The following is an 11,538-nucleotide window of genomic DNA, read 5'->3' on the forward strand; positions in this document are numbered from 1 at the left end:
AATGATGTCCATAGGAGAATGAGACTAGCAATGTTAATATATTATATTAACTATACCCTGCCTATATAACCAAATCCTCTAGCTGTTGCTTAATTTTTTAATGTGTTAATACTTAGGTGCACTCTAAGGCTGCTTACAAAAATGCATACTAACAGAAATATGTCTGTTCCTTCCAAAGCATCCAGGTAGTTGTTGTTCCCACACACCTCCTTCCCCTCCCTTCCCCCCTCTCTGAGAATTGATTTACTCCATAGCATCCTTGGGAAGCAGACAGTTATGTTCATTTCCATTTTGGAAGTCAGGAGGTTTAGCAGAGAGGTTGTGTGATTTGTCCAAGGCTTTGCAAAAACCCGAAGGCAAACTGAGAAAAGAATCCACTTCTCTTGACCTCCTTGTCTGTGTCTTGTCTACAGGGCTGCCTGTCTTCCTACCAGCTGACAGACTACCGACAAGGATGAAGGCCTTATTGATCCCATAGTTAGATGCTGAAAAAACACCATCAGTGTTTAACATCAGTTGGTTTCAGTAGGAGTCATGTCTCTTGCACAGAATTTGACACTAGAAGGTATTAATTTTTAAGACTAAGTATGCCAATATGAGAACATGCTGGTTAATAAATAACAAATGCATAACTATTTTTGTTTTAAACAAATAAATAAATATAGATGTGATATATAGGAATCCTTTGACAGAGTAGGTGTACGTTACCCTTTGCACACAAAACACAGTGATACAGTAGCTCGTCGGTGCACAGTGCAGATGAGAAGCCAAAGCTCCGGGTAGCTCCCAGCAGTGCAGCACAGGCAGTGGGACATGCCCCTCCCATGCTGCTTTCTCACAGAACACAGTTCCCTCTTCACTGGCTCATCAGTCAGCACTGCAAAAATAGCAAAATCAATTGAAGTCGCTCCATTTCAGCAAGCTGAGTATGAGCAGGGGCAGACAAGTCTGCAGCTGATCACATCCCTCCTTCGTAGAGTCGCTGTTTTTTCACCTCCCAACCCAATTTCAATTGTAAGACAGCCTCTTAGGCCATTTCCTCTGACAGGCAGAATCCCACTCAGGGGAATTTGGACAGAGACTCTCAAAACAGCAGCGATTTGGAGCCAAGTAATCTACAGAAGAAGGAGGAGGAAGATAAGCACATTGTTAGTTCTGGTCATATGCAATCGAAGCTGACAAAGCATCCATCATCCTGTACAATATTAGCCTTTAAATATTCAGCTTTATCAGTTCGCCCATTCCTAATCCATCATTAACTACCCTATGAAGCCTCAGCTGATTAGCCCCACCTCTGCAGCTTGGCAACCCATTAACTATTTATTATTTGTATTTAATTGAACACTAGTAGCAGTGGAAAACTCCAGCCAGACACATATCAAAATGAGAACAAAGGAAATGATCTCTTGCCTAAGGAGTTCATGTTTTGGGCAAGAGCAAAATGACAGCCATGCTGAACAAAGGCTTACCTATGTGCCCATTACTAAACTCCATGCCTCACAAATCTGTAGATTTTCTGTGGATGTTTTTTTATCTCATATCCCTTAAAATCACAGAAGATGTGATTTGGGAGGGTCCTGCAGAAAAAAAATTGGGATTTTGTATGTTATGTGAAAAATTGGTTGCAAAACTCTACCTAAATCATGTCATGTTACTAAATAATGATAGAACCCAGGGATTAAAGACCTAGTATGGCCAGGAAACTGGCAAACATACACAACATGCACATTTTACATGGATTTAAATAAATAAATGGAAAGATTTCTCCGTTAAAGTGCTTACTTCTCAGGGACTAAATATACGTAATTTATGAAGTGTTATTTATATTTTGCTGCTTGCTATTCACATACATAATCAAAACACAGATGTAATACTAAATGTTCTTCCTGCTAGTAGGGCTGGGTTTGCTCACTTTTTTATCATTCTGTTTTTATAAGGGTGGAAGGTATATATTCTCCACCAAGGTTGGCTGCACATTTCCTCTGAAGTAAACTTTGCAGAAATCACCAGTGCCTTTGTTGCGTCCACCTGGCTTTCTGTACCTTTCTAAGAGTCCCCTTTGAAGCATGCCTGAAAGATCCAGTTCCCAAGAAGCCACTACCCACTCCCTGAGCAGTTCTGCACAGCACGAGCGCTCTGCACCAGAGATTCAACACTGGCTTGCTGTTTACTGATCAACTTCAAAGCCCAGAACACTTGAGAGAACAGTTTTCTAGGGGACTTTTCTCCCTCTGTGCCCACTCGCTGCCTTGCTACCAGGTGGACAGTAATGCCAGTCTGGGAACCAAGCCTCGATATATGAAAGTGAACCTGGATGATAAAGAAAATGGTTTTTCAATTTGGGTTAGAAACCCCAAGTTAAACAAAACCGTTTGAATCTATCCTTGTAATTCTGTAATTCTGACCAAAATAATCTATTTCAAGTATAATTACATGGCTTTGGGGAAATTAGAAGGTTTTAATCTGTGTTATACTGTACTATCAACACACTTTCCCCCAGTCTAGGTAAAGCCTTCTGTGTTTGCCAGAACTGTTCCCTCTGCTTTTGAATCTATCCTGATGTCAATCCATTGGAGGCAGAGTGATGAATCTCAGGGTACCAGACGTGATGCATTTATATTTACCTGGCACTCGACTCACTTGCATCTGTTCTCCCTTTAATTCCTGTGTGTAAAATGCCTGCCTTCCTCTTCAGTAAATGCTCTAAAATAGTTAATATTTGGACATTATAGAAATCATAGTCACTGCTGCAGGAGGACAAGAGGAAGAAAACTTTATCTAGGCCAGCACAGTTAAGTAACCTATAGAAGGGAAGTCGTAAGTTACTAATGCAAAATAGAATATAAGAATATTGAGTCAGATTAAAGGAGCATTTGCAGTAGTATACCATCTCCCATAAGAGCCTGTAGGAAATGCTTAAGGGAATAGAATGAAAAATCAAGCAAGCATAGAGAAATATGTCCTGTGGTACGTCAGTCCAGCTCCCACCTGACTGCATTTTAGAGGCTTCTTGAGCCAGATGCCCTATCAAGTCTATCATGTTTAATAAATGAAAATGGAGCTATTTCCAGATCTTCCAAGTCTGTCTCTTCTAAGCTCTTCTTTGAAGCTGTTTAGACTTTTTCTCCCCCAAACATCCCATGGACATGTGTTTTATAGTTTTAGTGTGCATTACGTGGAAGAATCCCCACTTCATTATGTTTATTTTAAGCCTCCTAACTGATAGTTTGCATTCAGAACCAATGAGGCATGCTCAAGCTAGTCTAAAAGAACCTTGAATACATCTCCATCCATTTCTGTTTTAATTCCCCTCATCTTCCTTCTTTCCTCTCTAATTCCCTCTTTTTTTATCCTCATTTCTGGAGGATGTTACAAGCTATAAAGGCATCTGATTTACAAATGCATGCCTATTACATGCCAAAATTCAAATGACCAAAAGCATGGCAGTCCTTCAGAGACCCACTCTTCCACAATGATGTCACTTACTTGTAAGTTTAGCCTTAAACTTCGGTACCTCAGTTCCTTTCTGAGCTCTTGAGTGACAGTGACCTGTTTTTCAGAGGTGCTTATCACCCATCACTTCTTGGGGGGAGCTGCAGGCACTCCACAAGCACCAGAGAACACTTTTATGCAAAACATCTGCCTGGCTCTGGGCACTCAAGTATTAAATTGTTATTCTGGATACAGCTTCACAGTGTTGTGACATAGGAAATTGTCAGCCCTGGAGTGAAATTAAGAACCTTAGGACTGGCAGTGCAACCCTTACATATGGTGATTTAAGGTAAGCACTACTTGTGAAATAAATACTACTAAATGTGAATCTTGCAATTTTTTCAGTATCTGTGGCAATCGCTACAGAGGAGAATCATCTTACAGGTTTTGTGTACTATAAATATATACATATTTGCTACATCAGGAGTCCTGTTGGGACATCTGATTTTCAGTTTTGTATCTGTTTCCACAATAAAACATACCAAAACTTTTACTTTCATGTTCACCTGCACAATCATCTAATAGATACACTTCCCTTTTGGCCTTTAATTTTTCCTCTTTCTCTGTTCCTCTCTTGGAATTTGCTCAGACCTATTCTCTAGCCAGAAGTGGGCAGGTTTTTTTCTTCAGTGTACTCCTCTTTGCATTTCTTTTTGCTTTCTCGCCACCTTTCTATGTGTCAGCCTTGTTCCAGTTCTTCTCCGGAATGGCATTCAGAACTCCTGCTACTTTTGTACACTCTCACCATTTTAAGCTACTTTCCCACATGCTGCTTTTCACGGAACACCTTCCATCCACTGATTTCCGAAGCACAGATGCTTGTTCGCTTACCATGATGGCAACAACAGCTCTAAAAGAAACATATCGTGTCTCCTCCTGCAATTCATGCACAAATGCCTGACATGTTCTGCCTGGAGAAAGCCTTTCAATTTCGAATTTCCTTGCTTTTGTGGAATCTGTGAAAAAGCCTGATAAATTACAGCTTTGGCAGTTATTTCAAATCACTTTATTTGCAGCCAGCTGAGGGAAAATCTGTCTATGGTGCCATCCCCGTGTTCTTTCAAAGGTCGTCAGTGTTTCATGAGGGAGCTCAAAGTCAAACTGGTTCAAAGGGAGGCTCACATTTCATTTTTTTCCAAGAAGGTTAGATTACATGTTCTAATGGTGACAGGACTGTCCTATAAGGCATAAGAGCTGAGTTCTAGTTGAGGCCACGAGTCTCTTCAAGTACATGTGTTTTGTCACTTTATCTCTCTCCTGATTATTTCTCATCTGCAAAATAGCTGTAATACTAACTGGTAGTTGTAATATTAGTTGACAACAGACAAGAAGACCCCAACTAATCTTATGGGTGAAAACATTTTGAAGTTTGCCTTGGACCTTGTTTTGGTGTTGGCAGTTCAGGCAAAGCCAATAAACCTCAGTCTACAGCTCCTTGCACCAGGGCTCAAGAGACATTAGCTGTGACACATGTATAGTGTGCAGAAAGCAGTTTCTCACTTTGTCCTGGGGGATGGGAGGAAGCAATAATACAGAGCCTTGGCTCTGCAAGCCATTGCTGCCTGAGTTTGCAGGAATGGTGAGGCACCTGGGGATCTCTAGTGATACTCACAATAAACCTCAGTGTGGCAGGGTTTGTCATGTTTATGTGGGCAGGATTTCAATGCATGCTAATAGAATTGGAGTTCCTTACCCTATACTCCCAGAACTTACCCAAAGCTGAAGTCTCGTGGCAAGCCTTTGCTGGGCCGTGTGGGTGGGATGGAAATTGCATGTGACCGTCCGTCTCCCATCTGCACCTTCTGGTGACCTGAAAGGAAGTGGTGAAGACATGTCAATTCTACTTAAACTAGTAGCACTGTGAGAAGAAATTGATAACCACACTTGAGTTCAAGAATCTTGGATAGAGGCAGATACATACACTGATCATGTTTTAAGGCAAAAAATCCTATCTGTGTAGAGAAGGATTCTCAGGACTGTCTTTAAGCAAAATCTATTTTTGGTTATGGCGGTAAGAGACATAGATTATTATAATTAATGTTACATGCATGATTTTATTAAGAAAAGCCACACAGTTCAGGAAAACGAAATATTTCCAGATAATAGTATTACTGATTACTTAGAAGATCATAAATCAAAGCAAATTTAATAAGATGCAGAAGAATAGGCTGAAAAGAATCTTATGAATTTCAGCAAAGAAATATGAAATCCTGCACCCAGATCAGGGCAATATTTGTAGTAATACAGGTGGGGAAGCAGCTGGAGAGCAGCTTTGCAGAGAAGGCCCTGGGGACCCTGGCATTTAACAAGCTAAATATGAACCAGTAGTGCAGCATTAAAGCAAAGAAGGCTGGGGTGTATTAGGAAGAGAACTGCTGGCAGGTTGAGGGAAGTGATCCTTTCTCTCTGCTCAGCCCTGGTGAGGCACATCTGGAGTACTGAGTCAAGGTCCAGGCTCTCCAGCATGAAAGAGACATGGACACTGGAACAAGGACAGACAAGGGCCTTGGAGATGATAAAGGAACTGGAGCATCTGACGTCTGAGGGGAGGCTGAGAAATTTGGCACTGTTCAGCTAGGAGAAGGGAAGGGCCAGGGAGATGTACAATCAATGTGTAAAAATACCTGACTGGGGGGAGGCAAGTAGAGAAGGTGAAGCAGGACTTTTTGCAGTGAAAGGACAAGGGATACATAGGCACAAATTGAAATACAGCGAATTTCACATAAACATGAGAAAAAGGGGTTTTTTACTATGAAGATGTTCAAATTCTGGAACAGGTAGCCCAGATACGCTATGGAGTCTCCATGCTTGGAGATATTTAAAACATGAGTGGACATAGAACCAATCTGCTCTGCTTTGAGCAGGAAAATGTCCAGAGGTCCCTTCCAATCTCTGCTGTTCTAGGATTTGCTGAATATGTGCCCCAGTCCTGAATGTATTTCTGCATTCCCAAGATATGTTTGGATTTTTTGACAGACTTTTCGCCACAGAAATGTGAAGGCATTGCCACTATGTATTAGGATGTGTAAAGTGAATGTAAATATAACTGAGAAGATCAAGAGATTGAATCACATCATGTAGGATTCCAGGGAATTACTGGCAGAAAAGCAAGCATTGCACTAGAAGAGCAATTGTCAAATAATGACATGTCAAAGCACAACTTTACCCAAGTCTAAATCATTTAGTATACGCCAGTGTAAATACCTTGACATGTTTCTTTGGGTCCAGGAAACAAACGAATAACACACTGTACCTTGTATATGCAATGCAGGGGGTAATTTAGACAAAATGATGTAATGTTTTTGAATGCATGACAAGAAAATTAAGGACAAAGAAACTCCAGAATGACTTTATGAATGAAAAGAACCTGCAATTGTTTTCCAACATTGACAGATGTTACTTAAACTGACATACTATATCATGCAACAAAGCTCATAGGGGAAATACAGGATAAGGAGAAAATGTATAAACCACTATTGTTATTGCAAAAAATTCTTTTATTCTTCACAGAAAGACAAAGAGATGAGGGGATGACTTTTAGGAAGAACTTGATGTAGATTACTTAACAATATTTTCAGGAATCAGCACAATTAATCTATTAGAAAAAAAAAAGTGAAGTTAAAAATAAGGGAGAACTTTCTGCTGTATCCCAATCCTACACAACTTCTCCCTCTTGCCTTCTGTCATTGTAGCATCTGGTAGACTTACACATTTAATAAAGTAAAACAACAAGACTCTCTCCTGCCTTTTTTTGCATGGAGAAGTAAAAGAATGGGAAGGAGTGGAAACAGTAATTCTAAAAAAATTATAGGTGAAGAAATGAATGTGCCTTGGCTGTAAATATTCTCAGTTCACCTCAGAGGGAGCTTTACAGCTGTAGGACTGCTGCAGAGGGAACATGTCTCCACCTCTCACTGGTTTTGCTTCTAACTTTGAGAGTTCCCTGATTTCAATGTATGTGAGAAACAGGGGCACAGCACACAGAGAGTAGGAGGGTATCTCAGGTCAGAATTCTGGGTATCAGCCACAATGAAAGAAGAAGCCCTTAAGAAAGTAGGGCTTGGTAAATGCTCTTATCAACCTGTATGACAGAGCAAGCAGACCACTGTTTTGGACCAAATAGACCTCAAAAAGATTTACGAAATCTCTTTTGAAAAGATTGATTTCATTCTGAGGTATAGGCCTTGATCATAATGGAGTCTAGAGGATGTAAACCCATAGTTTGTCACAGCAAAGTTATAATGCATCTAAGTTTCTTGCTCATCCGTGTGTCCTTAATTTCCTTCTACCTGATCTTTGGCATTATATTTAGTATGAAAGCATCACAGAAGAGTCACTGAATAACCGTAGTGATAGAGTGTAGCAGTCGAGAGATGATAAAGATTTTTCCCCAAAGTCAATACTGGTGTCCAGGGCATATTTTTACTAATTTGGTTTTTAATGCATTGCTACCTTTTAAAAGGTTTAATATTGATTGATTTTTAATAGTGTGGGTGTTTTCTGATGCTAAAGACTTCTTCTTGCTTACTTTTGGTGTGGGAAACATGAGAAACTAAACAAGAAAAAAAAATGCATTGTAACAGAAGACTTGAAAATATTTAAGAAAAATCAGAGCAATAAGTTAACATTTCTTTTTGTTTATCAAGTTATGTGAAGATTCGGGCCAGAAGAGCAATTGTTATTAATGATTGCATGAGTTAAATAGTTTCTCTTTGTTTGCCAGAACTTTAAAAAACATTAACAGTATTAAGGCTCTGCCTTGCCATTAAACCGTACAGATTTGACACTGATACCCTAAAGGAGCACAAAAAAATGAAATATTGATCAATATTAAAATACCTCCAAACGTTTCCAGACCTTGATATTTGGAAAGCCACCACAACTCCCATTACAACTGCTATACTGTGTCTGCTTTGGAGAGGCTACCTCTTGACGTTTTGCAGAACAGCCTCCAATTATCTAAGAAAACTCTGGATTGAGATTAGTATCCAGAGCAGAAAGGAATCTACAGAGACTACTGTGTGTGAGTAATGCTGTGGGCATTCGTCCAAGCTCAGGAACGAGTGGAATGTGCCCCTTCTCAAAGGTATGGGTGAAAAAACATCACTGAAGTGGAAGTGGGGATTGGGTGGAACTGAAGCAAGGGAGAAGTTCACATATATGTTTTCCATGTGTACAAAAATGGCTGGGTGCACTTAAAAAAACCCTCCCAAATATTGGGAGCCAATTTTTTAATTATTCAGTGCATTTATTTGCTTTTAATGGCACAAATAATCTATCACCTGAGCATGCTATTCAAAAAGTCAGAGGAACATCTCCACTTCAAGTCAAACGAAAAAAATCAGCTTAACGGAACTTTTCTGTGAACACACATAATGAATTTCTTTGTTTAATTAAACACTCCAGCAAACCAAATACCTGAATTTAAATTGCTGTTTATTATGGCTTCCCCTCGGATACAGGTGAAAGAATGCATAGACATATGTTTTCCATTCTGACTGACATCACTAAGCAACCTGATGGAGAGCTGACAACACCCTGGCAAACAGGGAATAATAAGGTAAACTATCAGCAATATTAAAAGAACCCAGTTATGAGCCGCACCTTTACTTTGGCCTGAAACGTCTGGGGCTGTTACTTGGGGAAGAAAAAAAAAAAAAAAAGAGAGAGAACAGCCTCCCTTTATACCTTCAGCTTTCCCCCGTGTGTGGGAGTGTACGTGTGGGTTTATACGTGCATAAACGCACGCAGACTGGTGCTTAAACACGTTTCGGTGTCCGAGGCTCCATGATACGTTTCCCATCGTGCTGAAAAGGAGCAGGACAGGAGGGGGAGCTCTCGCCGCGGCCGCTGGGATGCAGGGATGCTGCTCCTCGGGCCGGCGGCGCTGGGGCCGTGGCCCCTTCGCCAGCTCGCCGCTCCTGCCTCCCACTGGGCAGCACTGCGGCTCCGGGAATGACCCCGCTTGTCCCGATTTTGCCTCTGAAACCGTCACGTTGTTTCCAGTGTGCTCCCAGAGCGCCGTTTGTTTGTTGCCGTTGCCTCCTAAAACCTTTCCCTTTGAGGGCGTTGTGCCGCTTTACATATTTACCAGCTGGAAAAATCAGGCCTGCTTGTTTATCTCATCCTCTCCAGCAGGCAAAACCGAGAAGAAATATCTCAATAATAATATTAAAGAGACTTACACATTAATAAAGACCAAACTGAAGAACTTGTAGCAAAGTGTTGCTTTTGTGTTATGTAAAAAAGCAGCTCTGGTGCTTGGGTAGGTACCCTTTTAAAACATGTAAATACTAATAAATAGGCATATGAATAATAGAATATAAATTAAACGCAGGATGATTTATTTTAGGCAACTCATTTGCACCTGTCATTTTATGAACTATATTTGTTTTTTAGAAGTTCAAAGTACCGTACTTGCAAAAATCCAAGTGCAATTTCAGAGCTGGAAATGCAAAGAACAAAAATATGGAGCTTGGCAAGGTGCCTTGGGTGTAAAACATGTGCTTGGGCAATGGAAGGAAAAGCTCAGATTCTTGCCATGACTCAGACACAGCAGGGTCCTGAACCTCAGGCTTGCAGGTGACTTACAGACTACTGAAAGGCAGAATCCCAAAGTTTCTTCCCAATTTTGAAAGTGGCCAGTAAGCTAACCAAAAAACCCAACCAGCTTCAAACCCTTGAAACGTCAAGACAATGAGGAACTTTCTCTGTTGCACTGTGGTTTGAGCATACACTCTAACAGATTGATTTAAAATCACCCTGGAAAGTTCGCATGGAATCTGGTCTCATTAATCTCAGGAGTAAAATCTTCACTGATTCCCACAGGACCGGGATTTCATCTTTGGCTGCAAACTGCTTATTGATACCACATACCCTGGTATCTCTGTCAGGTAGAATAAATCTGAGCTGTTCTGTTGTTCCAGTCAGTCACCTTTATTCACCTGCTTAAGATGTTTGCAGAATCCATACTGAGAACTACTGAACCAGGTTTCTTTACCAAAATGACAGGTTTTCACAAGAAATATGTGCTGTCACAGTTCAGTAAATGTATTTAATGTTAAGGTAATGTAAATACCAGATTTATTTTCTCATAGCTTTTTGGAGATATTCAAATCAGTGCCATTGTATGGCTGACAAATTTGTGGCTTCCATAAATTCTGATATTCTGCCTCCCCTTATGAATTCATGAGCTACCATTAAAACCTGAAAGCATTCCTTTTTGTTGGTCATTCCCTCCCCAGTAACAAGTGGAATAATTAGATGGTTTCCAAACTTATTTCAGTACCTCCAATGTGTGTCAGATAACGTCTGAGCACTCTAAATGTATGAACTTCTCTGTTGGCAGTTGATGGTCCTCCATATGCTGTCACTAGAAGAACAACACTTCTGCAGTGTAATAATATGCAGTATTAACAGTAAGGTAATAACAGCTCTAGAAAAGCAGGAATCATGACAGTTGCAGAAATAACCTGCTGTCAGATGGAGATATTATTATTAGGACAGAGGGATAGAACTTTTGTATCCATCCCAATCCTATATTAAATACTGAGAAAAACAGGATATGCTTTAAGACTGTGGCTTTTATCTGGTGGTTGATGAGATACTGGGGGATTGGAGATTCTTTTTAAAGAGCTGAGAAAATGAGCCTACTGTCAGGAGAAATAAGTTCACATCTCCATTCAAAAGTATGCAGAAAAATACTGTGAAAAAAAACCTATCTGAAAGCCACCACTTTACTTTTGGTGATCAAGTGAGAGTCGGCATTCAGAACTGGTAACAAGGGGGGTGTGAAGTGCTTCAATTTGCAACAAAATTGGCAGATGTTACTCAAGAAAACTGGACCGACAGATTTGGTGCTGAAGACATTAATTTTGGTCTACTCACTATAATCTACTGAAGTCAATTCACATTATCCAGGCTTGCAAATACATTCTCCAAAGTATCTTCCAACATTAAAGGAAATTCTGTTTGTGCTGGGAGTTTGAGATTAATCTTTTTGATAGATTGTAAACTCAAACCTGTTAAATTTATGCAGCCAAACAG

At 40.3% G+C, this 11,538-nt stretch overlaps 1 long non-coding RNA gene across 1 annotated transcript; it reads right to left on the minus strand.

Moving 5' to 3' along the window:
- Positions 1-1,532: 1,532 nt before the first annotated feature.
- On the minus strand, positions 1,533-5,346 carry LOC113959956. The gene is made up of 3 exons (XR_003531954.1): positions 5,206-5,346; positions 4,238-4,342; positions 1,533-1,577 (listed from the first exon to the last, which is right to left on the minus strand). It is a non-coding gene; the product is annotated as an uncharacterized LOC113959956 (long non-coding RNA).
- Between the last annotated feature and the right edge of the window lie 6,192 nt (positions 5,347-11,538).

The sequence above is a fragment of the Corapipo altera genome, unplaced genomic scaffold, assembly GCF_003945725.1.
Source record: "Corapipo altera isolate COAL_440 unplaced genomic scaffold, ASM394572v1 2b, whole genome shotgun sequence".
Classification (NCBI taxonomy): Eukaryota; Metazoa; Chordata; class Aves; order Passeriformes; family Pipridae; genus Corapipo; species Corapipo altera.